The 14,414-nt window shown below is 39.0% G+C and overlaps 1 pseudogene across 1 annotated transcript; it reads right to left on the reverse strand.

Moving 5' to 3' along the window:
- Window positions 1–12,114: 12,114 nt before the first annotated feature.
- On the reverse strand, window positions 12,115–13,115 carry LOC306652836 (DET1 homolog; annotated as a pseudogene). The gene has a single exon. The product of its transcript is annotated as a DET1 homolog (transcript).
- Between the last annotated feature and the right edge of the window lie 1,299 nt (window positions 13,116–14,414).

The raw sequence follows: 14,414 nt of genomic DNA on the forward strand, positions 1-14,414 counted from the left end.
AAACCTAACAAAATTGCAGCCATATTAAAATGGAAGGTGGCTAACTAGGAGTTATGTTCTGATACTGCCCAATGTAATGCAGTTGCAGGCAATCCTCAGTGGAATCTAAACATGCTGACAGGCCAAGGACCATATGAAGGGCAAGGTAATCAGATTAATTTCCACCGAAGTATGTATCAACAAATTAACCCTCAACTTTTAATCTATCCTTATATGGATGATATTTTGCTAGCACATAAGAAAAAACCTTTCTTAGAGCAATGTTATAATTCCTTACTAAAGTCACTTGAAAGATGGGGCTTACATATTGCATTAATAAAGTACAAATCACAGACACCAAAAACTTCCTGGGATCTATCATAAATCAAACTATGGTTAAACCCATAAAAATTACCGTTCAGGTGGACGAACTTAGAACTTTAAATGATTTTCAAAAACTCTTGGGTGATATTAATTGGATTAGACCTTACCTTCATTTATCCACCTCAAGTTTGGGCCCCCTGTTTCATATTCCTAAAGGTGATTCTGACCCTCTTTCTAAGCGAGTGCTTACCCCTAAGGCTCGAACAGCCCTCAAGCTTGTTGAAACAGCTATGGAAAAGACTCATCTTGATTGTATTGACCTAACTAAGCCTTTATCATTCATTGTCCTGGCCACAAATAAGTTACCCACAGGAGTGTTTTGGCAAAAGGGTCCTATTCTATGGGTTCACATGAGTTGTGCCCCTAACAAGGTCTTAGCCTTGTTTACTGAATCTGTGGTAGAATTAATCCTTAAGGCATTAAAATTATCCCTTTCCACCTTTGGATCACATCCCTCAACTATCACTACTCCATATACTACTGATCAGTTACAATATCTTATTAATAATTCAAATTCATGGGCTATAGTCTTTACTAGTACTTCTGCTGTGTTTGACAATCATTTGCCATCTGATCCTCTTCTCCAATTTTGGAGTCAACATCCTATAATTTTTCCTAAAGTCACCCGAAAAGAACCTCTTACAGGAGCTACCCTTATATTTACTGATGGATCAAAAAATGGTACAGATGCTATTACTATAGATAATGTTACAGAAACATTGTTGTTTAATACTCTATCTGCACAACAAATGGAACTATTAGCAGCTATAGAAGTATTCAAAACCCACCATGAGCCTTTTATCCAATTCTCTGATAGCAAAAATGTTGCTAATGCTGTTCAAAATTTAGAATTAACTGGTATGATTTCCCTCACCTCCACTATTATGAAATATTTGCAAAGTTTACAAAAACTTATTTGGGACAGAAAAAATCCTTTTTTTTTATTGGGTGTGTTCGGGCTCATACTGGCCTTCCAGGTCCTTTAAGTTTACACAATGATTTAGCAGACATGGTCACCAGAGACCCACACATCTTTAATATGCTTGAAAATGCAAAAAGTTTTCATTCCAAATTTCACATAAATGCTTCCACTCTACGCACACACTATAAAATTACTAAGGCAACAGCTCGGGACATAGTCAGGTCTTGAGCTAAATGTGTTACATTTATTCCTAACCCCTCATTAGGAGTAAATCCAAAAGGGATTCAGCCCAATCATATTTGGCAAATGGATGTAACTCATTATTCAGAATTTGGAAAACTACAATTCATTCATGTGTCTATTGATACCTTTTCAGGATTTATTGTGGCCTCTGCTTATACTGGAGAAAAAACCAAAGATGTAATAACACACTGTTTACACTCTTTCTCCATCCTTGGAGTTCCCAAACAAATTAAAACAGATAATGGTCCTGGATATATGTCCCAGGCCTTTAAACAATTTTGTTCCACCTTTGGTATTCAACATGTCACAGGAATTTCCTATAATCCTACTGGACAAAGCATTGTTGAGCATGCCCATTTAATGCTTAAAAACATGTTTTATAAACAAAAAGGGGGAATAGGGGCATCATTCAGATCCCCAAAAGACAAATTGTTGTCTTGTTCACTTTAAATTTTTTAAATCTTGATTCTGAGGGCCGATCGGCTGCTGACCGTTATTCAGAGCCTAATAAAAAGCATCTACCTCAAGTGCTCTGGAAGGACATTCTATTAGGACAATGGAAAGGCCCAGATCCGATATTAATCTGGACCCGAGGGTCTGTTTGTGTTTTCCCATAGGATGCACAATCGCCAATTTGGGTGCCGTAGAGATTGGCCAAGGCCTCAACAGAGACCCAAAAACAGGAAAAAGATGAGGAGGCTTCTCCCGCTGATGTTGCTGGTGAATTCTCGCCAAGTTAATGGAGGAGACTCGTGTGAACTATGGGGGATAGTGAAGATGTGGCCCTATCCTGTACCGCTGACCAAATCCTCTATTCTATATCCTCCTATTTTTACAACATTTGGCCACATTTCTGCAGTCTGCTGTTCTACAGGGAAAATAATGGTTTGGGGTTTTGTCCAGGGGAGGTCTCTTGTGTGTTGTATCTGTCCTGTGCATACACAAAATGCATATACATCCGTGCAGAAAAACAGCTGTTATTTGCCAAGCTCTCGTCGCAATTGATGCTGGCCCATCCCCCCAAATCTGGTTAAATATGCTGGACCAGTAGCCAATGATGGGTAAGATACATGGGGAGCTCATACCAACCTAAGACAGGAAATGAGGGCTAGAGACTCATTGTCCAATTATGGGTAAGGATGTTGCTCTGCCGTGGACAACCTAAGACAGGCACCATCCCTTTTATAAACAGAAAGGGGGAGTTGTGGCAGGCGAAACCCGGGGCCCAGGGTTACGCCACGTGCATCTAAAGATGGCGACTGGCAGAGAGCAAATGGCATCCTGATTATGCCTGGAGAAGGGCAGAAAGCGTTTACCATTGACTGTATGATAATCAGTTCTGCCGCCTAGCGCATGGTCAGATATACTTTACATGTATGCTCGAGCGAGTGATCGCTTGACCTTTAACAGGATTGGATGGACATATCTGGTTACAATTGCTTATGCATGAGACTGCTTATATATTGAAGGTGTTATTCGAATAAATGGGAAGCTGCTTTATGAACCTCTGAAGTGTATGTGTCTTTTGTCCCGCTGGTCGGGCCGTAAGAGAAGCAGCTGTGGAGCCGCTTGGAGCAGCGTGGCAAAGAAGCCACGGTTTTCCATAAGAGAAGCGGCTGAGGAGCCACTTGAAGCAACCCATGCTAGAAGCAGAGGTTTTCCGCAAGAGCGGTGCAAGCTCCTCGAAGCAACCCAGGCTAAGGAGTGGCAGTTTTCCGTATCAGCCTACAGATGCGACATAATTCATAGGAGCCATTTATGCCAGATAAACCACTTAAATCATAGAATATATGAAAATCATGGAAGACATTCAGTTCTTACATGTTATAGCGAAAATAGAGGCTACTAACACCAGACAGACTATACCAGAAATAGAAGTTGTGTAAGCCATATATGCTGTGCAGGTCATAGAAGTCACAGCTACTCAGTTACAAAAGATTACTCAGATCATGAGACTATTCAGGCCAAGGACACCTTCTAGGTCCTAGAGGCTACTCAGATCACACAAGCTACATAGGCCACAGAGGGTTATCAGGACATAAAAGCTACATAGGCCATAGAGAATTTAAAAAGTCCTAGAGAGCTTATCCTGGTAAGAGATCCTACTCAGTCTACTCAAGTCACAGAGGCCACCCAGGCATAAATGCTACAGAAGCCATGAGATTTATATAGGTCATAAGGGCTACTGAGGTCATAGACACTATAGAGGTCATGGAAGATAGTCTGGTCATAATAGCTATTTGGGTCATAGAGGCTACACAGTTCATATAGGCTACACAGATGTAAAAGTCTTCTTAGTACATTGAAGATATGCAGAATACTTGGGCTACTAAGTTAATAGAGTGTTGGCTGGTAATATGGGTAATTCAGGGCACAGATATTGATAGGTCTAGAATCTGCACAGGTCAAAGAGGCCTTTCAGGACATAAAGGCTACTCCATCATTTGAGGGTATGCAGATAACAGGTTTTAATTAGTTGAGTGTTGAGTTAGCCTACTCATTACTTAAGAATATACACTTTGTACAGTTTACTCAGGACACAGAAAATATGCAGGCTACACAGAATGTACAGGAAAAAATGTGATCAAGTTTATTAAGTTGATTTAAATTTCACAGGTAATAGAGGCACGGTCATATCATGCTAAGTGAGATAAGTCAATCTCAAAAATCCAAAAGGTGAATGATCTCACTGATAAGTGGATGATGACACATAATGGGGAGTGGCAGGGGGGCAAGAATGGAGAAAGGGGGGACTGCATAGAGGGAAAAGAGGGGTGGTAGGGGTGGGGGGAAGGAAAAAATAACAGAATGATTCAAACATCATTACCCTATGTAAATGTATGATTACATAAATGGTATGCTGTTACTCCATGTACAAACAGAAACAACATGTATCCCTTTTGTTTACAATAAAAATAAATTAAAATTTAAAAAAAATTTAAAGCCAAGGGAAGCAATCATTCAATTTTCCACTGAGAGTTCACTTTATTTTTAGCCCTCTTTCTCACACCTCTACTATCTTTGATTCCAAGTATTCATTCATCAAATTATTGAGAAAGGGGAAGTCTGAATATTAATATTATATTATAGTTTTGTTGTGTATTCTTTTATTTTTACTTTTAAAAAAATCTGTACACATTTTTTTTTGCTCGCCTGTCTCCCTAGATTCTATTTCTCACCTTTTTCATACTATCAACCAACCTCTATTAATTCTTCCCTTGCTCTTACTATAAATTTTTACCACTATCTTCCCTTCCTCTCCCTCATAAACATCACATCTTACTCTACTTCTGTTCCCTCATTGTTCAACATTTGAAATGGTAAAGCCTTTTAGCAAACTTACTGTTTATATTGTAAACAATAATTGAACATTTCTGTTTATCATGACAAAACTGTAGTCACCTTAATAGGAGCCATTTGTTTAAGGTGGTTTATAATTTGCATTGGATGCTGTTAATATTGGTCTCCCTCTTAAATCTGAGTTACTGGACACCTTCAGGAACACTAAAAGACTACAGGGTAGAAACTGTACTACATTGAACCTATACTGCTAGATGAGAAGACACACAAACAACAAGAAAAAGCAAGTGAACAAGAGCCTCAAACAAACCAAGATGTTAGAACAATAGAATTCATAGATGACACAGTAGAAGAAATGTCAGAGAAGTAGTTTAGAAGACACATTGTTAGATTAATCTTTTAAATAAAGGATGGTAAAAAAAATAGAGGCACGGTCAGCTCAAGTGTCATCTTAGATATAGAAGCTAGAGAGTTCAAAGTGGTTCCTGAGATCATGGAGGCTAAAGAGGTCATTTAGGCTGTTAAAGCCATAAAGACATCATAGGTCAGGGAACTCTATGGGACACAGAGGCTATGCAGGTCATAGGATCTGAGCAGCTCATAGATGCCACTTTAATTATAGAGCCTACACTGACCATATTGGCTTTGGAAATCATAGATCTTACACCAGTGATAGGGGCTTCAGTGGTAATAGAAACTATGCATGTCATTGAAGTTACTTGGGTCATAGAGGTTAAACAGAAAATAAATGCTACATAAGTCAAGGAGACACCATAAATCATAGAGGATACTCACACCAAAGAGTAATCCATGTTAGCCATAAAGTCTATGAAGGTTATGGAATTGATGCAGGAAAAAGTATCTGCAAAATAAAGGCTATACAAACTATAGAGGTCACTGAGCTTTTTGATCCTACCCACGTCTTCCTGTCTGTTTAGGTCTTCAATGATATACAGGACATATAGCCTATAGAGATCACAGAAGCTGAACAATGTCATACAGGTTATTTTTATCATACAGGGCTATGCAAGTATTGGAGTATTTTCAGGACATAGAGGAATTGCAGGTCATACAAGGTTCAAAATCATAGGGACTGTTAAGTTTATTTAGTCTAATAAAACTATACAGGTTAGGAATATCATTTAGGCTACTCAGGTTATAAAAGACATGCAGGTCATAGGGTATATACACTATTAAGGTCATACAGGGTAGACAGGAAAATTTCTACTTATGAAACAGATGCTTTGAAGGTAATATAATCTACTCAAGTCATAGTGTCTTCAAAGGACACAGAGGCTAAATGGGTTCCAGGTCATAAACTCTTCTCAGTTCTTAGAGACTACACAGTCCAGAGAATACACTCAGGCCATAGAAGCTATTTGGGATACAGGTAATGCACAGGTCATATGGAATATGCAGATAAAAGAGACTACTCATGCCATAATACCTCTGTAGTTGATAAAGGATAGCAGGTCATAGAGGTTTTGCTGGAGATAGAGGCTCTGCATATAATAGGGTTACTCTGGAAATATAGGCTTTATAGGTCATAGAGGATAAACTCATCAAAAAGGCTACAAAGTCAACAAGAGGGTTTTATGATTTGGATGTGAGGTGTCCCCCAAAAGCTCTCATGTGAGACAGTGCAAGAAGGTTCAGAAGAGAAATTATTGGGTTGTGGGAGTCTTAAACCAATAAGTGAAAAAAATCCCAGATGGGATTTACTGAGTGTTCACTGGAAGCAGGTAGGGTGTGGCTGAAGGGAGTGCTTCATTGGGGGCATGGCAATGGAGTATATATTTTGTATCTGGAGAGTGGAGTCCCCGAATTTCTCTCTGCTTCCTGATGATGGGAGCTATTACTCTCCACCACCCTATCCTGTCATGATGTTCAGCCTCATCTTGAGCCCCTAGGAATGGAGCTACCCTTCTATGGGTTAAGACCTCTGAAACTGTGAGCCCTCAAATAAACATTGTTTCTTCTACAATTGTGATGGCCAGATCACTTAGACACAGTAGCAAAAAAAAAAACTTACTAGAACGGAGGGTACACAAGGCATAGAAGCTACTGAGATCATAAAAATTAAACAGATCATAATAACTATGCAGGTATAGGGGCTAGTGAAGTTATTAAGGGTAATAAGCCCACACAGGTGAGGGAGATAATTTAGGCTACTCCAGTTATAAAGGCTAGTCAGGACATACAGGTTCCTCAGGTAACATCTGATACAAAGGTCAAAGAGGTTATACAGGGCATAGGGGCTACTAAGACCATAGTAGTTACAAAGACTGTAGTAGCTACAGAGGTCATATAAGATACTGCAATCATTTAGACTACTCAGGCCATTAAGTTTATGCAGGTTTTAGAGATTGCACAGAGATTGAGGCTATTCGGGGCTTAGATGCTATGCAGATCATTTAAAAAACTAAAGAGGCCATAAAGACTTATCATGGCATTAGAGGTTTTTGCACAAAATACAGGTAATTCAGGTCATAGAGACAAATTAATGCCATGCATCCTATGCAGAACTTCAGAGCTACTAAGTTTATTAGGCTTCTGAGTCCATAAAATTTGAAGATGTCATAATATAATAAAAGAAATAAAAGCTATGCTGATAAAGGAGATTTCAATTGTCATAGGGGGTCTTGGGCAACCTTAGGCCATAAATGCTACACAGTCAATAGAGGCTACTCAAACCATGGAGTTTACTGGGCATAGTTTCTTTTAAGGTCAATCTAGTAACCTGGGTCATAAGCATATGAGATGATATGTCAATGTTGATTTATAGAGCTATATTGGATACAGAGCCAGAAAGGTCACAGAGACTACTCAGGTTTTAGAATCTAGACAGGGACCTATAGCCTACTCAATATTTAGATCCTACAAAGGTCATAGAATCTACATGCTCATTGAAATTACTAAGGCCATTAAGCTAATAAGGCCATACAGCCTAGGTGGGAAATACAGGCTCCTTTGACTGTAAAAGGCTAAATTGGTCATACAGACTCTTTAGATTATACAGGAGGTACAATTCCACAGAGCCTTCACAGTCAGACGAGGCTAATTATTCCATTCTGGCAGTTAAAGTATTAGTGACTACTGAGTTTATAGGGACTACTGAAGTAATTAGGCTATGAAGGTATTAAATGCTATCCGGTCAGTGGAAGTTCTCAGAGAATAAAGGCTTCACAGGTCATATGAGCTACTAATGTCATAGAGAATCAACAGATTGGAGAGTCACTGAGTCTCAAGTCATTGAGTCTATCTGTGACACAGAGACTTTACAAGCCTTACAAACTACTGGGTTATTTAGGCTACTTGAGTCACAGAAGTCACAGATCATAGAGACTACTAACACCATTTAAGTTACACAAGACAGAGTGTGTATTCTGACCACAAAGGCTACATAGGTCATAATGGCTACTGAGATCAGAAAATACAGAAGTCATTTAGGCTACTCAGATCATAAAGGTGACAGAGATCACAGTGGTTTCATAGCCATAGATGCTAATCAGGTCATAGAGGCTGTACAGATTCTTGAGACTCTCCAGACTATACAACCTATGCAGGTTTACTGGCTTCAAATTCATAGAGGTTATGCTGGTCATAAAGACCACTCATTTCATACTGTTTACTCAATTCATAGAGGTAAGCAAAAAAAAATAATAATAATAAGGGAGAGAGAGAAAAAAAGGCATATTTTAGGCCACAAGTGCTATGCAAGTCATAGGAACTTTTAGATCTTAGAAGTTACATGAATCCTGGAGGATACTCAGAATACAATGGTTTCTGGAGTCAAAAAGACCATGCCAGTTACAGAAACTGAAAAGTCCATAGAGGTTATTCAGGCCTTAGAGCCTATATAGGTGATTCAGGCAAAATAGACAATAAAGACTAAACAGATCATAGATGCTACTCAGGTCATAGGGCATATGCAAACAAGAGAAGTTACTCAGGTCTAGTACATATAACACTAAGTTGATGGAGGATATACAGGTCATAAAGCTAGGCATATCATAGGGGCTATAAAAGATCAATTTAGGTTACTAAAGCCATACAGGCTTGGAAGAATCAATTAGGCTACTGAGGAAATAAAGGCCTTGCAATTTTAACAGCTACTGAGGTGAAAAACAAATGAAAATTGAGAGACTATTTAGTATATCCAAGGCTACTCAGTCCATGCCAGAAAGGAAGATAATAGTGGATACTGAGGTCAGAGCAGACAACAAGTTAATTAGGCTACTCAGGTCATTAAGGCTATGCAGGTCACAGAGGATACTAAGGTTATTTGACTATACATGATATAAAACAGACAAAGATTACAGTGGCTACATAGGTTTAGATGCTTCTCAGGTCATAAGGGGATGCAGGTCATAGAACCTACATAACTGATAGAGGATCTTCAGGCTATACTCAGGTTTAGAGTGCTCAAAGTCAGTGTTTCACAGGTCATAAAAGCTAAGCATATTCACCTATTCACTATGTCTAGGGGGTGTGTTGGCAGTGGAAGGTATTCAATCATTAGGCACTACAGAGGAATAGGGGCTACTCAGATCCTAGAGATTAAGCAGGTCATTGATTATACTTAGGTCAAAATGGGGTAATCCAGCCATAGAGGTGATGCAAAGTACAGAGGCTGCATAGGCCATGGAGGCTTCTCAGGCCACAGAGGTTACTCAGGTAATGGAGGTTACATAGGAGGTTAGGCTGCTCTCGTCATAAAGTCTACTCAGGTCATAATGGCGAACAAGGCTATAGAGACTATTCAGGCCATAAATACCAAACTGATAATAGAAGCTACTCAGGTCATAGAGGCTACTCTGGTCATCAAGGCTATGAATTTTATATTGATTACTAATGTCATTTAGACTACTAAATGAATAGGCCATCAGAATACACGTAGGATATTCAGGACTTGTAAGCTACACAGTTGTTTTAGTCAGTTTATTTTTCTGCTGTGATTAAAAGATTTGACAAAAATAAGAGGTGCAAAAGTTTATTTGTGGGCTCATGGTTCTGAGGTCTCAGTTCACACACATCAGGCTTCATTCCTCAGTTTTTTTTCAGTTATAATAAAATATTTAATCCAATTATCCAAAATATTATTTCAACGTATGTTCAATATAAATATTTATATGCCCCATATTTGTATTCATATTTCCCATCTTTTTAATTAAATCTTTGAAATCTGGTACGTATTTGACAATTGAGCACATCCTAACCCAGACTCACCTCATTTTAAGTGCTCCAACAGCCATAGGCAGGTAGCAACTACCATATAGGACAGAACAGATCTAGGACTATCTTTTGAGTTTTTCATTTTTTAGAATTATTTTGAAAGGTTCTTCTTTTTTGTACACAAATACTAAGTCGTTTTTAATTTTTCATCTAGTACAGTGAGACTAATTGTGCTCCCATCCATTCATCTTGCAAAATAAATGACTTTTTCTTTGAGGACCTAGAGATAATTGGCAGGCTAGGAGCTGAATTGGAAACAGGTTCTAGAAAAGGAAGAGCCCTGAATTAAACAGCTTGATAATTTCCGTTTTGGAAAGAAAATATGTAAACCTACCGAAAGATAGGCTTTGATGAAATAATTCCATTCCCAAGAACTCATATCCTCAGAATTTAAGTTAAAAAAAAAAGTAAATGATGACTTGGTTAAAGTCATTTATGATGGCATAAGTCCTCAGCATTAATAAATAAACCTTGGCATATTTACTTGATGAAATAATATGCCATCATTAGGACTGTAATTATGAGGACTACACAAGAAGATGGAAAATTGTTCAGAATACTATAGAATGTGACACTAATCATAATTACAATAATATAAACATGCAGACTGACAAACACTAGAATGAAATATACAATGAAGATACTAGACTATCTCTTCAAAACCTTAATCCTTACATTTCTTGTTTTGAATTAAAAATAAGAACTATAAGAAAACCCCTTTGTCATAAACCATGGTATTGCTAGATGTGTTATTTGGGTTCGTGTTTTCAAATGGAAAGCAGGGAAGTCAGAAAGGACAGAAATATATCTAATTCTACATGACTATATCAAATGAGGCTCATTATGCACTTTTATGAGTAAAAAGCACATTAACCTTACCCATATACTCCCCAACACACAAAAGGCTCATAATTTACAGTGAGTTTCTTGAGCTTCTAGAGCTTCTAAACCTAATGACCAGCACAGGAAGTAGGAGGGGGAATGAGAAATACAGTAAATACAGTAAATACTATATTTTGCCCAGGGATACCATGGACAAAATCTCGAATATGGGAACACTATAGAAGAACAAACAACATGGTTTCTTCAACAATTTCATTGCAAGGAAAATAAAAGAGGGAAGTAGAACCTACAGAATAAAAAAGACTCAAGGCAACGGTGACCAAATGCAATGCATCAACTTTGTCAAGATACTGACTAGAACAAAGAATAAACAAGATATTATGCTAACCATATTAACAATGAAAAGTGGTAAGAATAGTTACAAGACAGTAATGTTAAAACTGACTAGATATTTTGGGTATTAATAAGTTTTTGTTAATTTTCTTAAGATGGGATAATGATGTTAAGGATTTTTGTTATTGCTAAAGTTTTTATTTTTAGAAATTTTTCCTGAAATATTTTCAGAGAAAATGCTAGGATTACTGGGATTTGCTACAAAATAATCTGGGGTGGCAGTGGAAAGGGAAGGATGTTATGGTGGGAAGAAAAGAAAAAAGACTGGTCTAAAGCTGGGTGACAGCTACATGGAAAGTCATCATATGCTCCTATTTTTTTTATAAGTTTAAAACTTTCCATGATTAAAAAAAAGAAGTTGAAGTGGTTTTAGAATTGATTGCAATCTCCCAAAGGAAATATAAACAGTGATTAAGCAGAATATACCACACAGATCCATTTAATTTACAATGAAGCCAGATGATGAAAGACATCTACTATAAACCTCTACCAACCATGGTTTCTATGTGAAAACACCTTCCAAGCTCCAGCTTAGGGCTCCAGGGATACAACTCCCCCGCCCCCAGAGAACCTCGCTGGTCCCAGTGGTTCCAGTTCCTCTTCCTATTAGCACAGAGTACAGTTCCTTTCCCAGATACCTTTAAAAAGGAAACACTTAGCTGAATTAGATGTTTTGATGGCAAGCAAAGAGTAAAAAGTAGTTAATTTATAAGACTAGTACCTAAATGATCAAAACACTCAGTCATTACAGAAATAGCCTGCCCTTTCAGTCTAATCCATGAATACAAGCAGAGGTAGTCACAATGGCATGACGTTCAGGAAGGGAGAGAGGGAAGCAGGTGGTCTTCAGCCCTTGAGCAGTGTACAGCTGAGGCAGTGACAAAGTACCTGATGGGGTGATCTCCACAAGTCTTGGGTCGCTCCATGACTGACACCCATTTGTCATGTAGCTGAATAGAGACAAATCCAGGTAGGGGCTGCCACTGTAGGACTGTGCACTGATGGGGAGCTGACCCAGCAGCCGGCACAGAGCCTCCGTGTGCCCTCCATACTTGGCATTTATAATCATGTCTTTGAACCGGCGCTGGATCTGCCTTGCAAAAATGTTGCTGGAAGCTGAGCAGGGAAATTGGACTTCACTGTGCAAGGTAGCATTACGGAAGAGATCACAGAAGTTCTCAAAGAGTTCCAAAAGCTCATCCGATGTATTCTCAAACACAGCAATCACCTCCGTTGTCACCATATTGTACACTACAAAGAAAGATGCCTGAGATGGATCAGTGACTCGCAGTGTCACTACGTCCTCACTGGTATACTTGATAAACAGATGGTTTTCATCCAGAAGCTGCATTTTCCACATACGCAGCTGCCGCAGCTGGTCAAAGTACTGGAAGAAGCGCCGCTTGGCCATTGCACTACCATCCTGCTCTGCCCGGCGCCACAGGTATACCAGTAGCCGGTGTTACAGGGAGTTGATGAAAGGATCCCTAAAGGGATTGGCCATGCCTGTCTGACTGTCCCGCTGTACTTCAGGGAAAACAACTGACACAGTGAGCAGGTCATCTTCATAGCAGAAGCAGCCAATGGTTCGCACATCCATGAATGTGCCTTCAGGAGTCACCTTGCCTGAACTGATCCGCCGCCTTTCCAAATGGTGAATGACATTTTGATTTTGTATTCTTCGAGGCTTAATAGTGGAAACATGATGATCCATTATCACATCTCTGTCGGGTCCTGGTTCAAGGGGCCGGGGCGAGGGACGCCACAGTCAGCTTCGTGCGCACCTCTCCCGGCCCCGGCCCCACCATGCCTCAGGTCCCGGTTCCCGCAGACCCTGCTTCCGCTTCATTCCTCAGTTCTTGAATTGATGCTGAGCATCATGGCAGAAGATTGTGGTGGATAGAAGAGGATCCATGTATCATATCAAGAAGCAGAGATTAAGCTCATTTAACCAAACATATACCCTAATGACCCACCTTCTCCAGTCACAACTTACCAGTGTATAGTTATTATTCAGTTAATCCCTATAGGGATTAGTACACAGATTGGGTTAACATGCTCATAACAAAATCAATTTATCACTAAATATTCTTATATTTTCTCATACATGATATTTTGGTGACCCCTCATATTTAAACCATAACAACAGTCATAGAGACTACAAAGATCACATAGTTTGCACAGGTCAAAGGGACCTAAGTTATTTAGGATATCCAGTCCATAAAGTCTACACTGGTCATGGAGTCTAGATAGGTCATAGTGTCTACTTGGTCAGGCTAGGTATGTCTTAGTGGCTACTGAAAAGTAGTTTTGCAAGTCTTAGGGCTCTCTAGTCTATAGAGACATGCAGATAATGTAACCATATGGCTATGCAGTTCACATAAGATGTCCATCATAAAGCTACACAGGTTCTACTGGCTACTAAGTATTAGGGCTGATCAGTTTATTCAGTTATTCAGGCCATAAAGGTTATATAAGTCATAGAGACTTCTTATGTCACAGATGCTATGAAGTCATATAGGCTATGCAGCTGTTTGCAGATACACAGTCATTGGTGTTAGGTTGGTCACAAAGGCTACTCTATTCCTGTAGGATGATCAGTTCATAGGGGCTATATAGGTCATAGAGGCTATGTGGGTCATAAGGGATGCTAACATTAATTAAATTACTCAGAACAAAACCTCTACACAAGTCATAGATTGTATGCAGAAATTAGAAGATATTAATGTCATAGATAATAGGTAGGTCATAGGAGATACTCAGATCAAAGACACTAAAATATTTATAACGTACACCTGGGTCATTCATGGGAAACAGAGTTTCCTTAATTCTTAAAGGCTACTGAGGACACAGTGGCTATGCATTTTGTAGAGTTTATACACATCATAGAGGGTACACAGGTCATAATTATTCCTGAAAGTATAGGTACTACAGAAGTTCTTTAGAATACTCAGGCATTGAAAGTGAAGTACATCATATTTGCTGTCTGGCCATAGATGCACAATTCATGGAAATATAAAAGACATAGGTTATGTAGGTCATGATACTGCTTACAATATGCAGTCTAAACTTGTCATAGAGCATTCTCAGGTCATAGATGCTACACAGGTCATAG

Source organism: Sciurus vulgaris (genome assembly GCF_902686455.1).
Source record: "Sciurus vulgaris genome assembly, contig: HiC_scaffold_611_arrow_ctg1, whole genome shotgun sequence".
In the NCBI taxonomy this organism is placed as follows: domain Eukaryota; kingdom Metazoa; phylum Chordata; class Mammalia; order Rodentia; family Sciuridae; genus Sciurus; species Sciurus vulgaris.